The sequence below is a fragment of the Peromyscus eremicus genome, chromosome 2 (assembly GCF_949786415.1).
Source record: "Peromyscus eremicus chromosome 2, PerEre_H2_v1, whole genome shotgun sequence".
Classification (NCBI taxonomy): Eukaryota; Metazoa; Chordata; class Mammalia; order Rodentia; family Cricetidae; genus Peromyscus; species Peromyscus eremicus.
In genome coordinates, this window is record NC_081417.1 from 148,397,142 (window position 1) to 148,408,329 (window position 11,188).

The 11,188-nt window shown below is 47.5% G+C and overlaps 1 protein-coding gene across 4 annotated transcripts in view; it reads right to left on the bottom strand.

Annotated features, from left to right (window-relative positions):
* The window catches only part of Cdc42 (cell division cycle 42), a 42,078-nt gene extending 34,710 nt beyond the window's left edge, over positions 1-7,368 (bottom strand). For 2 of the 4 annotated variants that reach the window (XM_059255217.1, XM_059255218.1), the window contains exon 1: positions 3,980-4,102. The gene's annotated coding sequence lies outside the window, so the exon portion shown is untranslated. Of the gene's footprint in view, positions 1-3,150; positions 3,172-3,979; positions 4,103-7,191 lie in introns of those variants that run through there. The other 2 variants (XM_059255219.1, XM_059255220.1) reach the window with 2 other exon arrangements.
* Between the last annotated feature and the right edge of the window lie 3,820 nt (positions 7,369-11,188).

Consider the following 11,188-nt stretch of genomic DNA (forward strand, 5'->3'; position numbering starts at 1 on the left):
GTTCCAGGGTAACTAGTGAAGAGGAACTCTGACACCCTGAACTTATGACACCAGCAATGGCAGACAAAGATGAATAAACACTAAAAAATGCTTCAGTAAAATACTTTAGACAGAAGAGATGAGGACTAAAAGTAGAAACTCAGGAGGGGCAAAACATCACATGACCAGGAAACTTGACACTGCAAGGGGGAAGAAGGAGGCTGAAATAAGCTACTATTTGCAAACAAAGAAATACAGGAAGATGAGGAAACAGGCGTTAAGTCTGGACACATTTTAGGAGAGTAAAAGAATAATTACCAGAGATTTCCTAATTGATGGCAAACTTTCCAGATAGTCAGCTGCAGAAGACACTGCACTAAACAGACAGATGAGGTCAAGCAAGGAGCTTAGCAATAGTTTCAGTGAGTCCAGAATAGGATATGGCTGGCCAGGCAAATAAAGTAATCTCAGGAGACAAAACATGAGGGCCTATAGGATGTGCAGAAAAGCAGAATGGTAACCCTCAGACATTACCAATTTCACTCATCCAACAAATATTTATTAAAGGGATACAAGATGACCATACCAAGTCAAAGCCCTTGATTCACAGACTTTTTATGTTCTATCAGGGGAAACTTAGAGCAAACATTTTGCAAAGACTGAAAAGGCACTATCATAGAAATACAGAATAGCCCTTTAACACTGAGGGACAAAGAGAGCTGTTTATGGGAGAAAAATGCACCCAATATGAACTGTTCCCCTTCAAAAGAGATCGTGTAGCCTAAAATGATTAAATATTTCTTATCCTCTTAAAAAAAACCAAAAACCTAAAATGAGAACTCCATTTAAATTGTAGCACTATAAATCAAAGTGCAGTTTGACCTGATGTTCCAAGCCCCTATTAATGCTCCTTCCCAAAAAAGACAAGAGTACATAATTTTCCAAATTTAATGGCTTTCAGATAAAATATTTTTATCAGAGTACACATAAAAATAACTAGAAATGCTTCTCTCATAGATCATGAGATGACAAGTGGAGTAGCTTTAACTAGATTTAGCAGCTCACAAAAGAGGACACAGAGTTGGGAGGGGAAAATGTTGGGGAGAGGGTTGAGTGGCAGAGGAGGGAAATAGGGATGAATATGATCAAAATATAAAACACTTTGTATACAGGAATGAAAATATAAAAGAATAAAAACATTTTTAAAAATATTTCAAATGCAAAAAAAACTAAGAAAATAAATCTTGACGTTTTGTAAACTTTGTAAACTTCAGAATTTAGTCTTGATGAGCTTGCTCTGATTACTGGAGAGGGGAAATGTTTACTAAGCACAGGGGATTGGTCACAATATGAAAATATTTTAAGAGAATTTAACAGAAGACAAGACACCTTTGGGTCCTGAATAAATTACTGTGCATATACACATATATATATATTTTTAAGCTCCTTTTTATTACTCAATTAACTACCATCTCTTACTTCCTTGCCTCAGTCTAAAACTAAAAAATTCAAACTAATTATTAATTTTTATTTATTATTACTGTATTTTTTTTTTGTTTTGGTTTGGTTTTTTTATTTGTTTGTTTTTTGGGGGGGGGTTGTTTGTTTGTTTTTCGAGACAGAGTGTCTCTGTGTAGCTTTGCACCTTTCCTGGAACTCCCTCTGTAGTCCAGACTGGCCTCGAACTCACAGAGATCCACCTGGCTCTGCCTCCTGAGTGCTGGGATTAAAGGCGTGCGCCACCACTGCCCTGCCCAGCTACTGTGTGTATTTGTAAGTGTGTACACATGCATGATGGCAAGAGTGTGACTATCAGGGACAACTTTTGTTTTTTTCAGGACAGGGACTCTCTAGCTCTGGCTGTCCTAGAACTCTATGTAGGCCAGGCGAGCCTTGAACTCAGAGATCCACCTGCCTCTGCCTCCCAAGAGCTAGGATTGAAGTCATGAACCACTAAATCTGGCTAGATAACAACTTTTGAGAATCAGGCTTCTCTCCTTCCACCATGGGTTCTGAGGATCCAACTAAGGTAGTCAGGCCTGCCTGACAAGTGCTTTTATCCACTGAACAATCTCACCAACCCAGTTACTTAATTAAAAAGAAAAAAACGCAAATTGGTGCACATACAAACTTTCTAAATAAATACAAATTGGCCCACACATAAACTTTTTAAATATAGGAGACTAAAAAATACAGTAGTAGATAAGTGCTCCAATTTTATACTCCTATGTCACATTATGGCTAACTGTATTTTGGAAGATTTAGCACCATACCTACAAACTACAGAAAGCCAATTTGGATACACCACTCTGGTGTTTCTTAACAAACAATGCTATTTTCTATACAAATGAGCAGTAATGGGAAAATTCTTTCTCAAACACGAGCCACCCTAAAGGATGCATTACATAACAGGAGCTCATTTAGTTTGCAACGTTAATATTCAACACTGCTGCGTTTTATAATCCAAGGACACAATTCCAGTGATACAAGAAGCCTAAAAATATTACTCAAGTTTTGGGGGTTAAAAATTAAAACCAAGGGTGGTAATTTAAGTAGCTTGTGCCTGTAATCCTAGCACTTGGGAGGCAGAGACTACTTCTGTCAGTTTCCCCTGATAGAACATAAATAAGTCCTGTAAAGAGAGACTTGGAAGGAATGTCCCTTTAAGTTCAAGGCTGGCCAGAACTAAATATGGAGACCCTGTTTCATATTTATAAAAAAAGTAATAAAAAATAAACCCAAAAGCCGTTTTTAATGTTAAAACTAAAGCATGCAACTTTAAGTTGCAATTCTAACAAAGACGAATCAGGTGTATAATTAAATTCTCTTTTCGGCTCATTTTTAGCACCACACACCGAATTTAAGTTCCTTACGTCAAGTTAAGTCACATTAGTCAGTGTGGCAAAGAACTGCTCCCACAAGAGAGTACAGTCAAGGGGCCCTTTAAAGTTCATGCCTACCCAAGTGGCTGCAGACAAAAATAACCTAAGATTTTAAACCTTCTCGTACTTCAGGTGCATCTCAGGCAGCCATCAACGCAGGCAACATGACTTCCAACAAAAAAACCACCACCTTATTCTGAACCGAGGTGCTGAGTGGAGTCACCCACTAAGGCCGCAAGGTGTTGTCTGAATTTGGTGAGCCCTGACTTGTAGGAGTTAAAACTCTCACCCCTTAATGCTGCGATGACGTAATCTTCCACACTGCATTTCTCCCGGACTTAAAGGGGAGGAAAGAGGAATTAAAAAAAAAAAAAAAAAAAACCAACAAAGAAAAAATTTCCTGCTAGTAATGAGGAACCGAGCAAGCGGCCAGGCGGGGTTTCGGGAGGCACTTAGGCAGGTTCCGGAAGGGAAGGAGGCCGGCCCAGTCGTGGAAGCCCCGGGAGCCCCGGGCAGGAGAGGACAGACACAGCGCGGGGCTGGGGACTGCCGAGGGGCGCAGGCGCAGAGCCGCCCGGTCCGTCACCTCGGCCCCGGCCCGGCCCTGCGGCCGCAGTTCCGCTCCCCTCCCCCGCCCGCCGCAACGCGTCCTCGTCGGGGCCCGGGAAGCAGGAAGTCGAGGCCGACTAAGTAGCGGCAGCCCCCGGCCTCCGACCCGGGACCCGGCCCTACGTCCGCTGTCCCGCATCCCGGCGCTCCCGGAGCCCGCGGGCGGGCGGCCGGCCGGAGGGGGAGGGGAGCGGGTGGGATGGGTGTGCCTGGTGAACTCGCCGCCACTGACAGATCGGCAGCGTTGCGCCCTCCCGCCGCCGCCATCCCCGGCCGCGCCTAGCTGCCATTCGGGCCCCAAGCCTCTCCGCGACCCCGCCTCGTTCCCCTCAGAACCCGGGCCCGCGGGCGCACGCGACCCGGCAATCCCTCCCTCGAGGCCCGCAGGCACCGGGATGACCCCGACCGCGAGCATCCTCGAGGACCGAGGGAGGGCGGGGGGCGCGCGACTGGGACCGGGCGGTGCACAACACGCTCCCGCGGGGAGGCTACTCGGGCCCCGCACTCACCTCAGCTTCTCCGCCGGGGCGTTGGCAGCACTGCGCGGGGCCTCCTCGGCTGCCGGACAGGGGCACGCGCCTGACGTCAGCACGCAGGGGACGCACAGTTGGGTGCCCGCGGAAGTGGGAGGGGCAAAGAGAAAGAAGGAGCCCGAATGGCCCTGGTGGGCGGGGCTTAGCGATAGCTCCGCCCGTGTCGCGCTCGCGCGGGTTGTGGGTTCCTCCCATGGTCAGGTTTATTCTCTGCACCATTTAACAGTGATTTTATTCGTAATAAAACTATGAACAGAAATGTTCACAATGTTGTCACTAAAGTTTATTTTGATCCTTGAAACTTTGTGAAGAAAAGCGTTGTAAATGTCTTTTTTTTATTTTGAGACAGGGTGTCATTATGTAGCCCTTGCTGTCCTAGAACGGCTATATAGACCAGACTGTCCCAGAAATCAGAGATCTCCTGGTTCTGCCTCCTAAGTGTTGATATTCGACACCGTGCCTAGGCTGTCTTTTGTTTGTGTTTTGTTTTGTTGTTTTTCGAGACAGAGTTTCTCTGTGTAGCCCTGGCTGTACTGGAACTTGCTATGTAGCCCAGGCTAGCCGGGAACTAAGAGATCTGCTTGCCTCGGCTTCCTGAGTGCTGGGATTAAAAGTATGCATCCTCATGCCCAGGATACCTTTTTTAATGACTTTTGAGACAGGGTCTCATGTAGCTCAAACTGACTTTGAACACAACTGTGTAGCAGAGGCTGATCTTGAACTCCTGATCCTCCTGCCTCCACTTCCCAAGTGCTGGGATTATAGGCATGCATCTCCACACCCTACCTCTTTTTTGCTTCTCAAAAAGAGGTAGTGACTTGCTGTGCATAGCCCTCTGAAGCCCACGGGCCTCTAAACAACCTGCCGGTCCTGGAGTGATGGTAGAATAGTGCTCTGGATTTTGTTTGGAGCTAGAGACTTGCCCCCTCAAAAATGCCCCGCATTTACTGACACCTCTTCCCTGGCCCCTTTGGTTGGCTCCTGAAAGGACTCTAGCCAGCCCAAGCATGGCAAACATGGCTCTGGCAGCCTTGCCCTTCTCCCCCATTCCCTCTGTCTTGCTAAAAACTGTTAGATTATGGTCCTAAAGCTAGCCACCAAGGTCTCTTCCCTTATTTGGCCACTTCCTCCTCCTGAGGCTGACCACCAATGTCCAGCTATTAAAGTATTGTAGTCCAGCAATCAAAAGCCCCCTGTGGCTGCCCTAATTAACTTGTCCAATCAAAATGAAACACCTCATCCTGACACAAGATCCCCCTTTACCTTTCTAAACCGCCATTTTCCTATGGACCACTCTGTCTCCTCTCTATCCACAGGCAGTCCTTTGTCCCTTGGGACAAATACTCCTGCCCCTTCTCCCTTGTTCCCTTCTCCTTCTCCCTGGTCCTCTGTCTCCTGTCTTTGTCTCTTATCCCTGCCCTCTGTCCCTCTGAGGTAAATAAATCCCCTTTGTGCTGAGAACTGGGTCTTGGAGTGTCTTGTGCTGAATACTAGTCCCTTCAGCTCCGGTCTCTCAAATCCTTCTGCCTTTCTTGTCTTCTTAACACCTGTTTATTAGCTGTCTTCCCTGTTAGCGTGCAAGCCACTAGAGAACAGAGATCCTATCCTAGTCTCAGGTGCTTCCCAACATAGGAGGAAACCTTATCTTAATAATGTTCATTGCAGGCTGGAAGTGTAGCCCAGTCTGTAGAGTGCTTGCCTAGCATGCACGAAGCCCCGGGGTTGATCCTCAGTACCACTTTAATAAACCAAGCATGGGGCTGAGCAGCTGTGATGCCAGTGCTTGGGAGGCAGAAGTGGGAAAATCAAAGGTCATCCTTGACGGCATAGAGTTCCGTCTGTCCTGGGATACATAACACCCTATCTAAAAATAAAAGGAAAAGTGAGTTCACTTAGCTGGGCATGACATTGCATCCAGGAGGGTGTGTCACTGCATGTCAGTAATCTTAGCACTTGGGAGGGAGAGCTCTGAGTGTACAGATGTGCCGCTGCATCCAGCTTGATGTGGGCCCTGGGGATTAGAACTCAAGTCCCCACATTTGCATAGCGAGCACTTTCCGCACTGAGCCACCTCCCAGCCTGCAATCAACATCTTTCTGTGTCAACTGAAGCCCCTCCTACCAAAGCTGCATTCTACCCTGTGGGCATTACCCTATGCAGGCAATCTCACCTGCTGGAATTTGGGTGTCTTGCCTATTGTAAATTCTTCCCTCAGTGCCAGGGTGGAAACCAAGGCTTCCTAATGCCAGGCAAGTGATCTGCCACTCAGCTACACCCTTCCCTCAGACTACCACAAATGCCGATTTTTCACTATCACAAAAAAAAAAAAACAAAAACAAAAAACAAAAAAAAAAAACACCGCATCAGTTTCTTCAGCCTGAGAGAAACGGCTGGTTTTCTCTGTTTCCAAGGCCGGTTGACTGTGTCTTTTCCTTTATCCTGCCTCACGGTCCCATGAATGTCCCCAGACAATGCCTGCCCTTTCCACCAGCTGCCATATCTTGATGGGGTGTCACCCAACTGCTTGGCCTTGCTGCATTGATTCTAGGACAAGGACTCACTCAGCACTTTGTCTCTCGTGTTGAGTTTTGTCAGACGGCACCCTTGACCTTTCCACCATTCCCAAGCTGGAGTGGGGTTACTCCTTGACCCCAATCTACTCTATCCCTTGCTGTCGGCCGAGACTCCAGTCTCTCGTGTCTCCTTCCCCCGGTCCCCCTGGCTCTAGCTCCATTAAATTAACAGGATGGCAGCCTGCAAGATCTGTCTTAGGGTTCCTATTGCTGTGATGAAACACCACGAGCAAAAGCAACTTGGGGAGGAAAGGGTTTATTTGGCTTACTCTTCCACATTGTAGTCCATCTTTGAAGGAAGCCAGGAAAGGAGTTCCCACAGGGCAGGGACCTGGAGGAAGGAGCTGATGCAGAGGCCATGGAGGGGTGCTGCTTTGGCTTGCTTAGCCTGTGTTCTTATAGAACTCGGGACCACCAGCCCAGGGATGGCACCACCCACAACGGGCTGGGCCCTCCCCCATCAATCACTGATTAAGACAATGCCCTCCAGGCTTACTTACAATCTGCTCTTATGGAAATATTTTTCTTAATTGAGGCTCCCTCCTCTCCAATGACTCTAGTTTTGACAAGCTAACACAAAATTGGCTATCACGGTGTTCCCCAACTCTCCTTCACCTATAGTTCTGGTTCAGCATCTACTCCTTGGTAGTGACAGCATGGCCATTTCTCCTGAAATGACTTCAACTCCAGCTTTCATGTGGATCCGGAGATGAGCCTGGAGCCTGCTCCTGCCTGTAGGAATAGATGTGGAAACCCAGGCTGGACCAGTCTCAGCACTTCAGAGAGACCTGCTGAATCAGCATCAGGCACAGAACCCACGGAGATTCTGTTCTGGAACTTGGTGAGAACTGTCCAGTTGAATGAATGGAGTTGCTGGGGGAACGGGGGGGGGGGGGGGGGTGTCTAATCATGGCCCTGCTATCAGCCATCTTGCTCCTGAGAATGGGAGCCACACAAAGCCATATGCAAAAGCAAGTACTAGGAGCATTGTGCCATCCCTGGAGTGCAGGCTTGCTTCAGTATTCAGTTCCATTAGCCAACAAATACCCTGTCCTGCCTGGACCAGGTTGAATGGGTTTCTGTCACAAACACATGACTCTTATTCCTCTGTTCTTTTTGCCCTCCCCTGGTGCTGAGCTTACTTCTCATTGAGATCTAGCCGAGACGTTTTATTTTATGAATGGTGTGTGTGTGTGTGTGTGTGTGTGTGTGTGTGTGTGTGTGCACGCTGAGCCATCTCACCAACTCCAAACACAAGGCTCTTGATGAAATTGCTCTGCCACCTCTGCGCCTTGCCTGCCCCTATGTGGTACCCAGCTCTACCCCCTCTCTATATAACTTCCACATCTCCATCTCTTCCAGATCCTGATACCACGCCCATCTCCAAATTCCCAGCTATTAGCACCCCAAAGTCCCACTGAAGCTCCCCTCTCTTAGTTTTTCCGGGTTTTGACAGGGTCTTGCTGCACTGCTCTGACTGACTTCAAACTCATGTCACTTGGTTGGCCACAAAATCCTGCTCCTCCTGTCTCACCTGTACCAGTGCTAGGACCTCAGCCGTGCATCACCACACTGGGAACACACACACACACACACACACACACGCACACGCACACGCACACGCACACGCACACGCACACACACACAGGACTTCAGCCGTGCATCACCACACTGGGAACACACACACACACACACACACACACACACACACACACACACACACAGAGGACCTCAGCCGTGCATCACCACACTGGGAACACACATACACACACAAAATGTAATTTTTTTAATGTTTAGAGTTCAACTTCAGCCTGAGCTATATGAGACTTTGTCTCAAAAGAAAAAGACACAAGTGTGGTGAAGGTTATAGCTAGGAGGGAGATTATTTGCCTCAAATACAGGTTTGACCCTCATAATACCTCCCCCAACACACACACACACACACACACACACACACACACACACACAGATTGCAAAATGACACATGAATGAACATAATGGCCCTCCTTCCACAAAGTCAGCTCCCCCTGCCACTGCCAAAAGTGATCCTTGCCTCTTTCAAAGCCCCAGAGCACTATGGGAGTCCTTGGATAAGCCCTAGCCTCTTCTACCAGGACTACCCAGGCTACTTCCATCTACTGTGACACCCCAGAGGTATGCAGATGCCTTGAACATGAAACATGGGCTGGGCAGGCTGGGTGGGAGGAGCCTGGAGACTTTGAATGAATCCTACCTGTCTCCAGTGCCTGCAGAGAGGCAGGAAGATCCAGGCCTTGCATAAAGGAGACTGCCCTGTGGTCTATGCTCCTGGGATTTGCCCAGGTGAACCCTATTTGAAAACTTCCCCCATATAAAATACAAAAATAAACAACAGTTATAAAAAACCAGCTACTGGCATCATCCAAGGAGTTTCTATCTGCAAGGGAACAGAGGATGTAAGAGGACAATTCTCAAGGCTTCAGGACCAGGACATGGATATTTGCTTCATGATCGTCCATTGTATTTGTATATCTGTTTTGTAGGTTTTCCTCACCGATAATATTTTATAAATGTCATTTCATGAAAATTATATTAAAATAAAGTAACTTTTGGCTGAGCACAATGTTATACACCTTTAATCCTATACATGGGAGGCTGAGGCAGGAGGATTTCCACAAATTCTAGGGCAGCCTGGGCTGCACAACCAGACCTGTTCTTTTTTTAAAAGAGGAGACAAGTATAGTCTTCACAAACCCCCCATCAAAGAAACTTGTCTTTGCAAATGGAGACCGCTACAGAAAACCACAACCAATCAAAATGCAGAGTTGTGAAGCCCCAATGGATACATCTACAAAACACTCTCACACCTAAGGCTCAGGGAACATTGCAGAAGTGGGCGTGGACAGAGTGCAAGAGCCACAGGATCGGGGACCTTGTTGTGAGACTGTGTCTTCTAGTCACATCAGAAGCTACACCTACGAAGTCACCAATGTGGCCGCCCAAACATGAGCAGAGCAAGGACATCAATGGACATGCCAAACTGAACAGGGAAAAGCCCGTGAGGCCTCCTCCCTACACAAAGAGCTACAGGCAGATGAGTAAAGCTGGAGAGAGAGATGTGGACCTCCCTAGGAAAGAACACACAAATTGGTGGTCCAGTGCCAAATGGCCAGCCCTAAAAACACACATACAAATAATATACTATGGACTCAACAGGCTATATTTAGGAATATATATATATATACACACACACGCAATAACAATTAATGAAAAAAGAGGTTATAAAATTGAAGGAGAGCAAGGAGGGGTACATGGGAGGGTTTGGAGGGGAAAAGTTAAGGGAGAAATATGTAATTAAACGACAATCTCAAAAAATTTTTAAAAAAGGTAAAAAAAGAGGGGACGGGAGATATAGCTCAGGAGTTAAGAGCCCTGCTGTTCTTCCAGAGGACCAGGGTTCAATTCCCAGTATCCACATGGCAGCTCACAACTGTCTGTACCTCCAGTTCCAGGGGACCTAACACTCCCTTCTGGCCTCCCAAGGCACTGCACACATATGGTACACGGAGATTCATGCAGGCAAAGCACTGAAACACGTAAAATAAAAATTAATAAACCTTAATTTAAAAAGGGGGGGGCTGTGACATGACTCAGCAAGTAAAGGTGCCTGCTGCCAAGCCTGGTGACCTGAGCCCACTCCCTAGGAGCCACATGGTATAAGGAAGGAGCTAACTGACAGATTGTCCTCTGACCTTCACTCTTGAGCTCTGGCATGAGCCCCCACCTCACCCCACAAACGAATAAATAAATGTAAAATTTTTTAGTAGCCAGGTATGATGCTGCCGCCTATCTGTACTTCTAGCACTTGGGAGGCGGTGACAGGAGGATCAGGAGTTCCAGGGCATCCTTGGCTGTATATTTACATAGCAAGCTTGCAGCCAGTCTGTGCCTGAAGGCACATCAGGGATGTGGTGTAGTTGGTAGTGTTCACTAGCACGCACAAAGCCCTGGGTTTGATCCCCAACACCACAGAAAAATGGAAGTGAAGATACTGCATCTTAGCACTTGGGAGGTAGTGGAATAGGAAGACCAGTTCAAGGTTATTCAGGACTACCCAGCCCAGGCCTTGCTAGGAGCCCCACCCTACTGCTGGAGTCCAGGTGCCCTCCCGGAATGGCCTGCCACCCTATGTGGGTACGCAGCATGCCGCAGAGCCTGCTCCATGACCCAGGTACCCATGCCCTGTGCAGCTCCTGTTATCCTCCGTTTGTGCCCACATCAATAGGCTTGTCCAGGAGCCTGGACCTTTCTCAGGAGCCAAAGAAAGAAGACTCACTGAACCTGCTCTCTGACTGACTTTCCTTTGACTGGCCCAGGCTTGCCCACTTCACCTAGATACACATCTGTGGTGGAAGCAAGCTAGGTGACTAAGACAGCCGGCATGCTAGGGAAGAGAAAGAGAGAAATACAGAAATAGCCAAGCACCTCTACCTTTACCCTTTAGGATTCAGGGAGAACCCACACAAAGACCAAGTTCTAAGAGGACAGCAACCCGAGGATGGCTCTTGTGGGCCAGGTGATTGTCTTTCTATTCTGGCCCTTAGCTTCTCCTGGCCTTTGTAACAAAACCCAA